Source organism: Coregonus clupeaformis, unplaced genomic scaffold (genome assembly GCF_020615455.1).
Source record: "Coregonus clupeaformis isolate EN_2021a unplaced genomic scaffold, ASM2061545v1 scaf2475, whole genome shotgun sequence".
In the NCBI taxonomy this organism is placed as follows: domain Eukaryota; kingdom Metazoa; phylum Chordata; class Actinopteri; order Salmoniformes; family Salmonidae; genus Coregonus; species Coregonus clupeaformis.
In genome coordinates, this window is record NW_025535929.1 from 23,777 (window position 1) to 41,920 (window position 18,144).

General features: G+C 45.4%; 1 pseudogene; it reads right to left on the reverse strand.

Moving 5' to 3' along the window:
• Positions 1-748: 748 nt before the first annotated feature.
• Positions 749-17,937, reverse strand: LOC123481297 (annotated as a pseudogene).
• Positions 17,938-18,144: the final 207 nt, after the last annotated feature.

Genomic DNA, 18,144 nt, shown 5'->3' on the forward strand with positions numbered 1-18,144 from the left:
TTTCTAGAGGGCAAAGGACAGGTAGGTTTAATAACGCAAATGTAAAAAGTCCTGTCGCTCACATACAAATGCAAAATCTAAATGGCACCCTATTCTTTATAGAGTACACTACTTTTGACCAGAACCCTATGGCCCTGGTCAAAAGTAGTGTACTATAAAGGGAATAGGGTGCCATTGGGGATGGAAATTCTTTGAAATTACTCATGAGAGCAAATACTACGATTCTTTGGTTCCCACAGAGGGTCAGGAGCTTAAGACATGAATGATATTATTAAAATGTTTGTTCATAAAAAATAAATGATTTCCCCTCCTCCCACATGGATTACAGACAAGAGGCTAGGTGCGTTCTGACTGTCTTAGTGTGCGGATAAACATGACCATCACTCTCATAAAACTTAAATGAAACATCACTCCTTATGTTTTTTCTCAGGCCAAAACGCTCAATCCCATTTCTACTGTCAAAACAGGTTTTGAAAAGGCTTCTTCCACATCTTTTGGTCCATGTCTGTTTTTCACTCAGTGAAGTGCTACTATCCCCTTGGACTACAGGTTATTGCCGCCATAAGGTGTCCGTCTGTCTGTTGGCTGGACAGTTTCTACCGTTTAGGACCTTTGTGGGTAAAGGTAAAGGTGGGGTATAGCAGCAGCAGTTCCAGGTCGAAGTCCAGTATCTGCTGGAAGGACACCTGGTGGTATGAGAGGATGAGTGTGGCCAGCCAGCCTGTTGTGCCTCCCCCCTCCTCCCTCCCTCCATTTCTCTCTCTCCAACTGCGGGACTCTTAAGGCTCCTGTGCGGACTGTCTCGGCTCGTGCCCTCCCAAAGCTGGCTGTGGTGATTTAAGACACGGTGTGTATGTGTGGATTTGTTTGTGGCCTCTGCCCCACTTCACTGTCCATCCGCCTGCCCTTGGCTCCCCTCCTGGGCAGCGACCACCACCCCCCCTCAGTATGTCTCTGAGTCTGAGTCGTTGAGTTCCTCATCCTTGTAGAAGCCTCCATCGTGGTCGCGGTGGCCGATGTTGTTGAAGCTGCAGTAGGAGCTGTGCTCGCTGCGCAGCACGGGCAGGCTGTCGAAGGTCACACTCTTGGAGGGGCTGGTGGTGTAGTGGTTAATGGCACTGAAGGACAGGCTGGGCGCCGGGTTGCAGGGGGACACGGGCATCATGGTGGCCAGGATCAGCGCCAGGCAGTCCGCCACGTCTTTGTTGGGGGCGCAGGCCAAGGCAGGCGTGTAACCTGAGGGGTTCAAACAGAACAGCAGAGGGTCACTTCAGGAGCATCACCGTTTACTATAACACTTTTGGTGAAAAACATGAAATAACAGCAGGCTAGGAGATACAAAGTTAAGACAATAACCAAGCAGTGGACTAGAGAGAAACATTTGTGGACACATTGAGAAGAGAAGTACAGAAGAAAACGGTGTTAGCGTTATGGATCTTACCATTCTCATCGACTGCTAGCACGCTAGCACCCTTCACTAGTAGCTCCTGAACCACCACCGTCAGACCATTTCTGGCTGCAACGTGTAACGGCCTGAGGAGAAAGTACCGTCAGATTAGCCAGCAGCAAATGAGGATACCTCCCAAATGCCAGACTATTCCCTATATAGTGCACTTCTTCTAATTCTTCTGGCCCAATTAATACAGCTGAACCATACGTACGTCTGTAAGGCTGCGTTAGTCGAGTTGATGAGGTTCCTGTCTGTAATCTTCTCCAATATCAACAAGGCACTGGTTTCATGCCCCTTTAAAAACCAGAGTCAAACATGTCAGACCAAAATTTCAACCAGAGAGAGCCAACTGTTCAGATGAACGTCATCTTCATGTGGGGATGCTCACCTTACTGCAGGCCAGATGAAGAGCAGTGTTCTTGACTGCATCCTGCAGGGTGAGCTCTGCTTTGGCACTGCTCACCAACAGCTCTGACACAGACAGAGAAACATAAAGAAACTCAATTAGGAAATTAAGCGACTTATTAAAATGTAAAACAGACATGTTGAACTTAAGCCGGCTGGGCGAGGCAAAGCGGAGGAGAGGGGGCTGCGTACCGACAGCGTTGGTTTGTCCGTTCTCAGCAGCCATCATGAGGGAGGTCTTCCCGGAGGCATCGGGGGAGTTGACCTGGGCGTTGTGGCCTAGCAGCAGCTGAAGACACTCCACGTGGTCCGTGAAAGCCGCCGCATGCAGGGGGGTCCTGGAGAGAGAGGAAACTTATTTCACCGATATCATGTAGGACTGTTGTAAACAAGTTTGTTCAATTAACCCTGTTTATACCATAGAAATATAAAATCACTAATAGATGTATTAAAAGTAATCTACAATCCCTCATCCAACCCCAGAGGTCATTTTATTCCCAAGACAACATTATTCTCCAGAAGAAAAGGACTTTGTCATGTGCTGTAGTTACCCGTTCTTGGTGTCAGTGGCGTTGACAATGGCCGGCCCCAGAGTGTCAATCAGCATCTCTGCAGCCCCCTCGTTGTCATTGATCACAGCACAGTGGAGGGGGCTGAACGAGTTGCCCTCGGTCTTGTGGAAAACCTCCTGTTCCAGCAGCACCTCTACACACGTGTCATGGCCTAGTGGAAGATTGATTCATACCGGAAAAAGATGACGTCGCTGCAGACCACAACAATACTCTCAGAGAAAGCTACACATCTGACAATGGTGAAGTCACAAAATATGTTTTAGCTACAACATATGCTATGTCAATCCCTGACAAAGTCCTGTTTCAGTGTAAGGTCCTCCACTGAGAGTCATAACCCCTAATTCTGTTGTAGTCTTGTTCATTCCCCCACATGGCTCCGTCCACACCAATCGAATGCTTTTCAAGCCACAAGAGGGAGTGAATGAGTGTACACTTCATGGAGGAGAGAACAGAGCTACAGTCCAGTTAGTCAGTACGTACCGTTGTATGTAGGGGTGTAACGATCCATCTACTACATCGATGTATCGATTTATATTCCTATGATCCAACTACATCGATCTGTGCTCGGCGAGTTGGCCTTTTGGACAACATATATCACTCTAACATCGTTTTAAAATGTAATAAATCGATTGTATCGATACTAGGAAATAACCCATTGGATTTAAGCACGTCAGACTTTATATGGATGTTTTTTCTTAGCACTTTTAATGATAAAGGCTTTAAACATTACTCGATTCAGTCTGCCTATCCGTGACGTCATCGCCCCACGCCAGCAGCAGCGCAAAGGCGCAAAGACAACAAAACATAGCATGGCGGACGACAGAGGAGAAGCCGACGAGCGAGAAATTATCAAGCCACCATTGCGGTCCTTACAAGGAACAGGAATCTAGGAAACTTCACCTGCACTGTCCAGTATCCAGGTATTTATTTCAGTCACACTGGTTGAATTTTTGGCTAAAAGGTTACTGAATCGATTTCAAGTCACTGAATCGTTTCGGATCGTATCGTTCTAAATGAACCAATATCGTCCTTGAATCGTATCGACAACCACGAATCGTGATACAAATCGAATCGTTACACCCCTAGTTGTATGGCCTGCCTAATTCAGGGACATGTTTACGGTGCTGAAGAGAGAAAATCAGAAAAGATCTAGTGTTCCGTTAGTCCAGTACGTACCGTTGTAGCAGGCCCAGTGTAGTGGCGTGTAGCCCTGGTTGTCTGTGATGACGGGGAGGGTCTCCACTGACTGGGCGGCGTGTAGGAGCCCCCCAGCACCCCGATGTGTCCGGATGCCGCCACCAGGTGGACAGGGGTCCGCCCCTTACAGTCCCGAACCAGGAAGCTGGCGCTGTGCTGCAGCAGGGCCTCCACACACTCCTCATGACCCGTCAACGCCTGGGAGGAAGGGCGGGGAGACAAGAATGGATTTGAATAACTAATAATCAATGATATAATAATGAATCATCAATTATTACAAATGATGTCTGGAGACAGGTCCCCCTACAGGGATGAATACACCACTACCCATGGACAACTACTTTTCTGAAGATAATATGTATATTTGAGCCTCCCCGTCTCTTTCTGTGTGTGAGCGTATACAGCCAGCTCTCCTCCTCACCCCTCTGTGTAGCGCTGTTCTGCCCCACTTGTCTTTGGCTTCTACGCTGGCTCCCTTGTTGAGCAGTGAGTACACACAGTCTGTGTGTCCGCTCAGCACCGACAGCATCAGAGGGGTTCTGATACACAAGACAACAAGGTCATATTACAAACTGGTAATAACCAGGCTGAGTCCCAAATGGCAACCTATTCCCTATATGGTACACTACTTTTGACCCGAGCCCATAGGGTTCTGGTTTAAAGTAGTGCACCAAGTAGGGCATAGGGTGCCATTTGGGACGTAGAACTAGTGTCAAAATCTCTTTATTTCAGGAATTGTATCCAAAACCCAATTGACTTACTGTCCATTCCCGTCTTGAACGTCCACTGGACTCTGGAGGTCAGCATTTCCAATCAGCAAACGCAAACACTCCGAATGACCGTTGGTAGCTAGAGGAGGATAAACAGAGAGGATATAAGAATGTGAGATGATTGACCGTTGGTAGCTAGAGGAGGATAAACAGAGAGGATATAAGAATGTGAGATGATTGACCGTTGGTAGCTAGAGGAGGCTAAACAGAGAGGATATGAGCTGATTGCTGGACGACTATTACCTTCACATGAACAGACAGATTTCTAGAACAGTGGTATTGGTAGATGACATCCTCATGATGTTAACACAGCAGATAATAAAACATTTTGGGACTGAGGCCCTCGAAGCCTGTCACCTGCTAGCTGTGTACCTGGCTCTGGATAGAAGTCCCCCTGTGCACTGATCTAGGATCAGCTTACCCTCCCCAGATCCTCAGCAATAATGACAAAAAATGACCTTAGATCAGTGTGTAGTGGGCATTTTCACACTATGCTATATAATATCCCTAGAGTGGACATTGGCGTCCTAGCAACATGACCAAACAAATGTCCATCTTGGTAAGGAAAACTTTTGAATTACAGAATCTCTAGGTCTTACGTGATATCCTATGCGTACCTGCAGCGTGGATGGGGGTCCTCTTCAGGGTGAAGTCTTTAACCAGGATGGAGGCTCCCTGGTTGATGAGGACGTCAACACACTCCACATGGCCTTTAAAGGCATTCAGGTCCAGAGGGGTGCGCCCCTGGCTGTTCCTCACGTCTAGATCCAGCAGAGACTGAACCAGGACCTCCATAGCATGGTGGTGGCCGTGGTACGCCTGAATGGAAACAAACACACAGTCTGAAGCAAAGTCCAGTGGTATGCCTGAACAGATATACACTCCTAATATAATCAATGTCCTATAGTAGACCAGTGGTATGCCAGAACAGATATACACTCCTAATATAATCAATGTCCTATAGTAGACCAGTGGTATGCCAGAACAGATATACACTCCTAATATAATCAATGTCCTATAGTAGACCAGTGGTATGCCTGAACAGAAATACACTCCTAATATAATCAATGTCCTATAGTAGACCAGTGGTGCGCCTGAACAGATATACACTCTTAATATATTCAATGTCCTATAGTAGACCAGTGGTATGCCTGAACAGAAACAGTCCTAGACCTCTAAAGTAGACCAGTGTCTCTCAAATCGGGTGCCCATTTTTTTCTCCCGCCCAGCATCAACATCGAAGGTCCCTGCCAAGCGTGAGATTTAGAAACAAACACACTACTACTCCTCTGTTGGAGGTTGATTAACTCAAATGGCAAAATAAGGAAATCATCCTCATCATCACCGTGTCAAAATATGCATGTATTTTACACTAATCAGGAACAGATAGGAACATGGTGTGTGAGTGTCTGGACAATCAACTTTTCGTGGAAAAACAACACCATGCCTGCATCCCAGATAGCACCCTATTTCCCATGTAGTGCAGTACTTTTGATCTGGGCCCATAAGGTTCTGGTCAAAAGTAGTGCACTAAATAGGGAATAGGGTGCCATTTGTCATGTGGCGAGACCCCTACAGGAGCAGGTAGGCTTTACTCACAGCTAAGTGTAGGGGGCTGATGGGAGCTCTGACATCAGAGTCGTTCAGGATGTCTGTCCCTGAGGTTTCCATTAGCTGGGGAAAGACAAGGACGGGCCAGTTTAGACTTGTAACATATTTACTTTGAAGGTTAGTCTAGTAGCATGTTTCATGTTGTAAATCTCAGTGACCAGCCCCTGCAGACATACTGGGGTGTTGCATTCGTATCTTAAACAAGCTAGTGTGAGGAAAAGTAACCAACTGGTACTTACCACATCTAAAGGTGTTTCACTTGCAATCTGGAAAAAGAACATCAAGAGTGACGATGCGGCCACGACAAACATGCAACCACACCTTAAAACCTACTGAATATCAACGTCTGTCCCAAATGGCACCCTATTCCCTATATAGTGCATTACTTTTGACCAGAGCCCTATGGGCCCTACATCCATTTGGGACGCAGACAAAATGGTCTGTGAATGCAGGGCGTCTAGTCCCCTGTGGTTCTGACTCACCAGCTCCAGACAGAGGCGGTGTCCGTACGCAGACGCGTAATGGACTGCGTTGTAGCCCTGATTGTCCCTGATCCCTGGGTTAGCGTCGTTTCGCAGCAAATATTCCAGACACCTAGAGGTCAGAGGTCAAGAGTTCACTAATCATTATACCAACATCAAGACAGACAGATAAGCAAGCAGAGACACTTTCCCAAAGGAGACGTGGCCAAGCTTTCACACTGCAGATTTAACACTAGTATGTATTCAAACACGGCCAACAACATACTCTAGACTACAGTGAAATGTGAAAGGTCATGGCACCACAACATACTCTCCAGACTACAGTGAAATGTGAAAGGTCATGGCACCACAACATACTCTCCAGACTACAGTGAAATGTGAAAGGTCATGGCACCACAACATACTCTCCAGACTACAGTGAAATGTGAAAGGTCATGGCACCACAACATACTCTCCAGACTACAGTGAAATGTGAAAGGTCATGGCACCACAACACACACAACAGTAAGAGAGGTGTGAGACGTACTTTCCGTCTGTGTCGGAGGCAGCAGCGTAGTGGAGCGGGGTGCAACCCCCTTTTATCCAGATCGTTCACACTGGCCCCAGACCCCACCAAGGCAAACAGACACTGGTAGTTACAATTGGCTGCCGCATAATGCAGAGGACTCCTAGAAGAACGCACAGAAACCATTCAACATCAACAACAGAAACAGCTTATTGGAGCTGTAAAACATTTACATTTTACATTTACGTCATTTAGCAGACACTCTTATCCAGTGCGACTTACAGGAGCAATTAGCGTTAAGTGCCTTGCTGCAGTGCACATAGACACATTTTTCACCTAGTCAGCTAGGGGATTTGAACCAGCAACCTTTCGGTTACTGACCCAACGCTCTTAACCGCTAGGCTACCTGCCGCCCAATATTTCCCCTAATAATTCCTATATGCCCCTATACTATATTCCCCATTATCATAAAGATCACATATGAAAGTTATTTGATGCCACAGACAGACCTTCCGAAGCTGTCCTTTCTGTTGAAGTCTGCCCCTGTGTTGAGCAGCAGATTCAGACAGTCCAGGTTCCTGGTAACAAGATATCAAGTTCAGAAAGGCCCTCGTACATCTGAGCTATCAGGTGAATGGTAACAAGATATCAAGTTCAGAAAGGCTCTCGTACATCTGAGCTATCAGGTGGATGGTAACAAGATATCAAGTTCAGAAAGGCTCTCGTACATCTGAGCTATCAGGTGGATGGTAACAAGATATCAAGTTCAGAAAGGCCCTTTCACATCTGAGCTATCAGGTGGATGGTAACAATGAGAACCTTAAAGAAAAGAGAAACCCGTACACTGCTCTTGCTAGTATCACTGTTTTTATAATGCTAATAAAAGCAATAATAAAAAGTGATACTAGCAAGAACAGTTTGCAGGTTTCTCTTCTCTTTCAAGAAGATATAAAGACAATTTAGACCAGAGCGCAAGTCAATACCACCATGGCATGGAACCACATTATACAGAAATGATACCGCACTAATGATCTATACGATTTTTTTATACTGCTAAACAATGTGAAATGTAAGAGTGTGAATATGTGTTTGTTCTTTCTGGTGGCTTTCCAGTTCATGAACTAAATATTCCTTGGTGTAAAGCCTGGACCAGTCCACTCACCCAACAGCTGCTGCAGCATGTAAACAGGTCCTTCCAAAGTCGTCAGGGGTGTCTATATCAAAGCCTGATGAGAGGAGCTTCCGACAGCAGTCAGAGAACCCACTGAGAGCAGACAGGTGGAGGCGGAACATCCCATGGACGCCTCGCCTGCAACACATTTTTTACATTTTAGACTTTAAGCAGACACTCTTATCCAGAGCGACTTACAGTTGATTCAGCTAAGATTGGAAACAGCACCACATCACAGTCCTCATTAAACCCCACAGCAGATCAACACATCAGCATGCTGCAATGCCCTGTCTATCAACCCCCACACACCACAATGTGTTGAGCATAGTCTCCAAGCGGGAATTCGGTCAATGACAGAATTGCAGATGCATGTTGCATTTTTGCTGGAAACTGTGTGTGTTCTCACTTGGCTGTGTCAGCTCCGTTCGTGATGAGTGTATTGATGAGTAACTCATGGCCGTAGCGAGCAGAGATGTGCAGAGGTGTGTTTCCATTCTTTTCTTCACAGTCGATCTCAGCACCTACAGAACACACACACACACACACACAGACACACACAGACACACACAGACACACACACACACACACACACACATACACACACACAGACACACACACACGTCAACCACTTGACCCTAGAGGCCTCATGAAGCTTCATGTTCAACCACATTGCAAGTAACATTGCTCTGTGCCAGTGAATCATGGTTTGAAGACAAAAGACAATGCTGAAGAGCCTACTGGTTCATATATATTCAGTTGAGAGCATTCACAGCGACTCACCATTCTGGATGATGGCTTGAGATCTGGAGAAGCGTCCGTGGATGGCCGTCATGTGGAGGGGGGTCTTTCCATCTTTACTCTGCAGATAGAAAGACAAAGATGGTTCACACGGCAGTCTGTGCTGCTGACCACAGGCAAAATCAAACACGTATTGGAGGAGCGCTTGATGGCATTTAGTTTGCATTGTTAGGCCTATTCCATTGGTATTTGAATGTAGACCAGGGCCAAATACTAAGCCATGTGCTGCGTCAGTGTGTGCGTCCCAAATGGCACCCTATTTATAAGTACACTACTTTTTGAACCAAAGTAGTGTACTTATAAAAGGGAACAGGGTGCCATTTGGGACACAGGCAGTGTCATCACGGCTCCTTGCTCTATGGGCCCCTGGTCAAAAGTAGTGCACTACATAGGGAATAGGGTGTTATTTAGTTCAGACACAGTGTTGGTCATCCGGTCTCCTCACCTTGATGTTGACGAGGGCCCCGTTGCCCACCAGCAGCTCCAGGCAGAGCGCCCCATGGCGCGAGGCGGCCGTGAAGTGGAGTGGGGCGAAACCCTTCTCGTACACCTGGTTCACGTTGGCGCCACACTCGATCAGCTCATTCACCACCACATCCTGCCCGTTGTAGCATGCCACGTGGAGGGGGTGTTACCGTACCCATTGGGCTAATTTATCTGGAGGGAGCAAGGGAGGGAAAAGAGTGGAGAGAGAGAGAGAGAGGGGGGGAACAAAACAATACATTCCTGATCAGGTCACTTGGTTCTGAAAACCCCCTGGTCCAACCTCTCTCTCTTCATTACTTGGTTCTGAAAAACCCCCTGGTCCAACCTCTCTCTCTTCATTACTTGGTTATGAAAACCCCCTGGTCCAACCTCTCTCTCTTCATTACTTGGTTATGAAAACCCCCTGGTCCAACCTCTCTCTCTTCATTACTTGGTTATGAAAACCCCCTGGTCCAACCTCTCTCTCTTCATTACTTGGTTATGAAAACCCCCTGGTCCAACCTCTCTCTCTTCATTACTTGGTTATGAAAACCCCCTGGTCCAACCTCTCTCTCTTCATTACTTGGTTATGAAAACCCCCTGGTCCAACCTCTCTCTCTTCATTACTTGGTTCTGAAAACCCCCTGGTCCAACCTCTCTCTCTTCATTACTTGGTTATGAAAACCCCCTGGTCCAACCTCTCTCTCTTCATTACTTGGTTCTGAAAACCCCCTGGTCCAACCTCTCTCTCTTCATTACTTGGTTATGAAAAACCCCCTGGTCCAACCTCTCTCTCTTCATTACTTGGTTATGAAAACCCCCTGGTCCAACCTCTCTCTCTTCATTACTTGGTTCTGAAAAACCCCCTGGTCCAACCTCTCTCTCTTCATTACTTGGTTCTGAAAACCCCCTGGTCCAACCTCTCTCTCTTCATTACTTGGTTATGAAAACCCCCTGGTCCAACCTCTCTCTCTTCATTACTTGGTTATGAAAAACCCCCTGGTCCAAACTCTCTCTCTTCATTACTTGGTTATGAAAAACCCCCTGGTCCAACCTCTCTCTCTTCATTACTTGGTTATGAAAACCCCCTGGTCCAACCTCTCTCTCTTCATTACTTGGTTATGAAAAACCCCCTGGTCCAACCTCTCTCTCTTCATTACTTGGTTATGAAAAACCCCTGGTCCAACCTCTCTCTCTTCATTACTTGGTTATGAAAAACCCCTGGTCCAACCTCTCTCTCTTCATTACTTGGTTATGAAAAACCCCCTGGTCCAACCTCTCTCTCTTCATTACTTGGTTATGAAAACCCCCTGGTCCAACCTCTCTCTCTTCATTACTTGGTTATGAAAACCCCCTGGTCCAACCTCTCTCTCTTCATTACTTGGTTATGAAAAACCCCCTGGTCCAACCTCTCTCTCTTCATTACTTGGTTCTGAAAAACCCCCTGGTCCAACCTCTCTCTCTTCATTACTTGGTTATGAAAAACCCCTGGTCCAACCTCTCTCTCTTCATTACTTGGTTATGAAAAACCCCCTGGTCCAACCTCTCTCTCTTCATTACTTGGTTATGAAAAACCCCCTGGTCCAACCTCTCTCTCTTCATTACTTGGTTCTGAAACCCCCCTGGTCCAACCTCTCTCTCTTCATTACTTGGTTCTGAAAACCCCCTGGTCCAACCTCTCTCTCTTCATTACTTGGTTATGAAAAACCCCCTGGTCCAACCTCTCTCTCTTCATTACTTGGTTATGAAAACCCCCTGGTCCAACCTCTCTCTCTTCATTACTTGGTTATGAAAAACCCCCTGGTCCAACCTCTCTCTCTTCATTACTTGGTTATGAAAAACCCCCTGGTCCAACCTCTCTCTCTTCATTACTTGGTTATGAAAACCCCCTGGTCCAACCTCTCTCTCTTCATTACTTGGTTATGAAAACCCCCTGGTCCAACCTCTCTCTCTTCATTACTTGGTTATGAAAAACCCCCTGGTCCAACCTCTCTCTCTTCATTACTTGGTTCTGAAAACCCCCTGGTCCAACCTCTCTCTCTTCATTACTTGGTTATGAAAAACCCCCTGGTCCAACCTCTCTCTCTTCATTACTTGGTTATGAAAAACCCCCTGGTCCAACCTCTCTCTCTTCATTACTTGGTTATGAAAAACCCCCTGGTCCAACCTCTCTCTCTTCATTACTTGGTTCTGAAAACCCCCTGGTCCAACCTCTCTCTCTTCATTACTTGGTTATGAAAAACCCCCTGGTCCAAATCACTGGCTCTAACCTCTCTCTCTTCATTACTATTATGAAAAACCCCCTACACATTTGAATGCGTGTTGACTCACATCCACACCAAGGTCCAGGAGGTACTTGACCACACTGATCATTCCACTGGAGGCTGCAGAGTGGAGAGGGGTGTAGGCCTTCTTGTTTTTACAGGACACCTCTGATCCATGAGAGGCCAGCAGTTTCACCACCTCAATGTGCCCTATGGTAGAGAGAGAAGGGGAGGGATAAATAGAGAGAGAGAGAGAGAGAGAGAGAGAGAGAGAGAGAGAGAGAGAGAGAGAGAGAGAGAGAGAGAGAGAGAGAGGGAGGGAGATAGTAAGGGGGTTAAGAGAGAAACAGAGATACAAACACAGAGAGATAGGCAGAGAGAGGGAGAGATAGATTAGTTTACAGTGGTACACAGCACCATAAGCAACACCTACATCATGTTAGTACAACTGAAAACATCTAATCAACCTACTTAGTACATGATTCTGACATAATAACACACTAGACGTGGCTCATACAGCTGAGCTGTGAGACTAACACACAGTCCATTCATTCATTCATTCATTGGTATAAAGGACATTAGTCAGAATGTAAATGATGTGGTAAACTCATCACCCATGTAAGCAGCCCAGTGGATTGCTCGGCGATCCTTCTTGTCAAAGGCATTAATGTTGGCTCCTCTGGAGAGAAGCAGCCTCACCATCTAACAGGGAGAGGAGAGAGAAACAAAACACAGGTTGAGGAAAACTAAACAGCAAAATCCGCTAAATCTGGCTTCAAAGCCTTCCCTTTAAAATTATATATTTTGTATTCACAATGAATGAAAGATAACATGTAAAGACATGGTACATTTCTCCCCTTTTAGTCCCCCCTTTGACCTCCCCCTCCCCCAGAATGCCTCCAAACACATTTAAAAAGAAAGGGAAAGTAATTGAGTTACATGTCAGAAAACAAAACAAAAGTATACAACAACGTTACTTCAAGCAAAAATGTAATAGCCTAACAATTTCAGGTGATTAAGTGATTTTATAGGCCTATATAGCAGTAATCTCAAGGTGGGGCCAAGAGTACTAATCTGGAGGAAGTGTTTGGAGCTGTTCAAAATAGGATATCATCGGGTCCCAGGAGGAATAAAATGAGTTGGTTGACCCTCGAATGGTAACTTCATTTTTTCTCATTTTAGGAACAGCTTCAGATCTTTGAGCCAAAGAGAGGCTAAGGGAGGATTGATAGATTTCCAATCCAATAAAATCCTTCTGCGGGCTAACATGGAGGCAAAGGCAATGGCATCTAGCTGTCTATTGGTCAGAGAAGGATTGTTGTTTGGTACTCCAAAAATAGCAATTTCTGCACTAGGCTGCAACTTTATATCAAATGCTTCAGAAAGGGTTTTAAATAGTGGACAAATAATCTGCCAGACGGGGACAGGACCAGAACATGTGGGTCAAGTCCGCCAAGGAGCTTTTACACCTGTCACATGTACCATCAATATTTGGGTAGAATTTGGACAATCTGGCCTTACTGAAATGGATACGGTAAAGTACCTTAAACTGTATAAGGCTGAGCCGGGCACAAGAGGAGCTTCCATTTACCCTCAGTAAGGCATTTCACACTCAGATCGGATTTTATTCAAAGCCTCCTCTGAACAAACTCAAGCATACAACTAGGGCTGTGATGGTCATGGAACTTCAGGTGTCGGTGATTGGCGTGTCTTATGTACGTGGTCATCGACAAAACTGACAGCTGACAGGGGGGCGGGACGGACATTAGCAAAGGAAAACATTAGCGCGTTTAGGCCAGTCTTGCTCTCAAGTTTGGGGAAGCTAATTTTCTCCATGAAAAATATCAAGCATTCCATGCATCATCACATTTGCAAACTTAAAAAAAAAAAAAAAAATTGTTCACCTTTATTTAACCAGGTAAGCCAGTTGAGAACAAGTTCTCATTTACAACTGCGACCTGGCCAAGATAAAGCAAAGCAGTGCGATAAAAACAACACAGAGTTACATTTGGGGTAAAAAAACATAAAGTCAAAAATACAACAGAAAATATATATACAGTGTGTGCAAATGTAGCAAGTTATGGAGGTAAGGCAATAAATAGGCTATAGTGCAGAATAATTACAATAGTATTAACACTGGAATGCTAGATGTGCAAGAGATTATGTGCAAATAGAGATACCGGGGTGCAAAAGAGCAAAATAAATAACAATATAGGGATGAGGTAGTTGGGTGGGCTAATTTCAGATGGGCTGTGTACAGGTGCAGTGATCGGTAAGGTGCTCTGACAACTGATGCTTAAAGTTATTGAGGGAGATAAGAGTCTCCAGCTTCAGAGATTTTTGCAATTCGTTCCAGTCATTGGCAGCAGAGAACTGGAAGGAATGGCGGCCAAAGGAGGTGTTGGCTTTGGGAATGACCAGTGAGATATACCTGCTGGAGCGCAGACTACGGGTGGGTGCTGCTATGGTGACCAATGAGCTAAGATAAGGCGGGGATTTGCCTAGCAGTGATTTATAGATGGCCTGGAGCCAGTGGGTTTGACGACGAACATGTAGTGAGGACCAGCCAACAAGAGCGTACAGGTCACAGTGGTGGGTAGTGTATGGGGCTTTGGAGACAAAACGGATGGCACTGTGATAGACTACATCCAGTTTGCTGAGTAGAGTGTTGGAGGCTATTTTGTAAATGACATCGCCGAAGTCAAGGATCGGTAGGATAGTCAGTTTTACGAGGGCATGTTTGGCAGCATGAGTGAAGGAGGCTTTGTTTGCGAAATAGGAAGCCGATTCTAGATTTAACTTTGGATTGGAGATTCTTTATGTGAGTCTGGAAGGAGAGTTTACAGTCTAACCAGACACCTAGGTATTTGTAGTTGTCCACATACTCTAGGTCAGACCCGTCGAGAGTGGTGATTCTAGTCGGGTGGGCGGGTGCCAGCAGCGTTCGATTGAAAAGCATACATTTAGTTTTACTAGTGTTTAAGAGCAGTTGGAGGCTACTGAAGGAGTGTTGTATGGCATTGAAGCTCGTTTGGAGGTTTGTTAACACAGTGTCCAATGAAGGGCCAGATGTATACAAAATGGTGTCGTCTGCGTAGAGGTGGATCTGAGAGTCACCAGCAGCAAGAGCGACATCATTGATATACACGGAGAAAAGTGTCGGCCCAAGAATTGAACCCTGTGGCACCCCCATAGAGACTGCCATAGGTCCAGACAACAGGCCCTCCGATTTGACACACTGAACTCTATCTGAGAAGTAGTTGGTGAACCAGGCGAGGCAGTCATTTGAGAAACCAAGGCTATTTAGTCTGCCAATAAGAATGCGGTGGTTGACAGAGTCGAAAGCCTTGGCCAGGTCGATGAAGACGGCTGCACAGTACTGTCTATTATCAATTGCGGTTATAATATCGTTTAGGACCTTGAGCGTGGCTGAAGTGCACCCATGACCAGCTCGGAACTTATGTAAAATAGCTGACTATTCCTAATGTGATTAGTAAATTGGATAGTCATAATTTAGGCTAATAATATAACTCAATCACAGGCTGTTCAATGCAGCGGGTGGTGGAGTAGGTTTCTTTTCACTGGAAAAATGTGGCCTTTTATTATTTTAAAATCACGCAATTCTACTACACTTTATATGACTAGAGAGATTAGCAGAATCTTTTTCAACACGACTTTCAAGTGGCACTGACCCAGTGATAAAGACAGTGAATATGCACACTCACCGGGGATATAGCCGATGCCAATAATACTGTTCCCTCAATTAAGTTGAGGATTTTGATCATTAAAAAGACATTAGTATTTTCATCTTCTTCTCTTTGAAGCAATAAGCCAATTGCTTTCCAAACTGTTTTCCCTCCATTGTATTTTGAAAAATTGCGATATGCCTGGTTGAGCCTCTCTTTCACTGACATTCACAACTCAACAGTCATCTATTTGGAAGCCTATTCGCCGCACCCGCTGCCTTCCGACAGGCTACGCGATTTAAAACAATCCAGAAGAAGCTAATGATCATGCTTTCTGGTATAGTATACACACGTAACATGTAGGATTCCCAGAATATGTTCTATATTCTCATTATTAACTCATTATAATCAGTGGTTTAATTAGAGTATGATTGGCTAAATAAAACAATGGGCCTATGGTAATGCAACATTAAGTGATTCAAGGAAACTAGCCTATTTTGTTTGTTTATTTGCTCGGGCATCTGAATTACAATTATTCATGAACAATAATTTTGCATAGCTTATTCTTTTAACATTGAATAGCCTATAAATGGTTATTACAGCTTAGTTATTAAAACTTCATTTCTCACAAGAATGAGGTTGTGAATTGGGAGGTTCAGCTCGGTCTGGGCCTTACTAGGTCCCTCTTTTAAATCGCCAGCTCTGCTAAAAAGTGCCCACCAGAGTTCTACATAGGCCTAGAACACGGCCTGTGCTCTGGCTTCACATTGATGGTGACAGCGAGATGGAGATTGTGGCCAAAGCAATTTAGCCAAGGCCAGTTCAGTTGCCTCACTTCAGCCACAATGTTGGCCCTGTTGTCTGTGGCGATACAGGACATTAGATTTTCGTCAAGGGCCCAGTCAAGGAATTCCGGAATGTAGGTTGTTTCCAAACAGTTGGATTTCAGTGTCCAGTCTTTCGTCAGATAGTGCACTGTTAGGTTCATGTAAGGAGTCATATTTACACTTGACCACATGTCCATATTCAGTGCAAAAATAAACAAATCTACGTCCTTTAGCTCTGCCTGAACCTCCCCCTTCACCTTGTTGAACAAGGTAGGGACCGCTGTTTGAGACAAATACTTTCTCCCCGGTAACTCGTATAGTCTGTCAAATTTCCAGAGCATTTATTTGAAGGCGGGTTTCTCCACCGTTCGTAAAGGCACCATTCCTATGACTAAATAACGAGTTCCAGTGTCTGGCAGTGCTCGCCACTTATCGGTGTCCCGTTTGTGGTGCTGGAATTCTTAGTAGGTAGCCTATGGGTTTTGCGCATATTCTGCAAACAGGCTGGCCAAGTCATCTGGTTCTCCATCGTCGTTAGGTGTGAAACTGAAATGTGCCCAAACAGGTTGTTATGGGGTTTTTTTTGCAATGAGAGCCATCTTTTTCACCTCACTCCTCTGATCTACTGTAACAATGAAAAAGGTCAGAGGTGAAGGTCAGAGGTCAGAGGCTACCCACCCACCCCCCAGCCTGTAGGCTATAGATCTAGAGGTACTATAGTTACCCCCGGTCCCCACTTTTCACCTCACCCCCCCCCTCTTCAATTAACCTGAATTGACCTTCAAAGATTCTCTCCTATTCGCGCATAGAGCAGATTTGGTGATTGCGGTGCATCAAAAGATAGTCCATCTATTAAACTGTCTATATCTCCTCCAACTAAGTCAGCAAAACAATACCATATAATCAATAGTTAACACTCCCGCTATGGATAAAGTATATCTACATTAAAATAAAGGTGATAAAACATTTTATGGAGAGAAAATCATACTTCTTTTTGGTTTTGACGGTAATTTTATTTTCATGGTGTTCTTCATCCAAAACCGTCAATGTCACGGTTATCCAATTACCGTCACAGCCCTACATACAACCATTGTAAGTAATCGGATGCACAGTAAGCTCAACGTGGGGATAGGGCAGGTATAAAGTGTAGACTACAGTGTGTAATCATGTCCATGCTAATTGCTAACCTCCTGGTGTCCACTGAAGGCTGCATGGTGCAGCGCCGTGCGCCCGGCCCGGTCTGACACGTTCACGTTGCTGAGGAGAGGGACCAGGGCCTCGGCACAGCGGACTGCCTTATTGGCCGCAGCGATGTGGAGCGGCGTTTGCCAGTTCTTGTCCCTGGCGTTCACGTCAGTAGAGTGTTTCAATAACACCTGGACAGCCTCCTACAGGAACACAGTTCAAATCATGTTCAACTTTGTTTAAAGTGCATTTAAAAATCACAACACACTTAACAGTCAAACACATATGCACAGGAGTGTGTGTGAGGGCTGACAGTATCACTACACGTACCTCACTGCAGGAAGCCAAGGCCCGGTGCAGAGGAGTGAGCCACTTGTTGTCTTTGGCATTTACTCTGGCTCCTGGGACACAGACAGAAAAACAGGTGACAGACCGACAGGGGGACAGACCGACAGGGGACACATTCAGTGCCTAACAACACACTATACAATACAAGTAAAATGATATACAACATAATTCTGACAAAATAAATGACATACCTGTACACGAAGAGACAACACACAATAGCTTAGCCCTTGGTGCAGCCACAGCTCTCGGGCACCTGCGTGAGCACATAGAAACTCACTGTCTAATCAGAGACTTCAACACATTAGTTCCCACAATGAGTTCATCAACCTGCCCATCAACAATAAGCACTGGGACTACATAACAGAAGCCATAAAGTTGAATTTTTAAGTCACACATGCCCACTGGGCT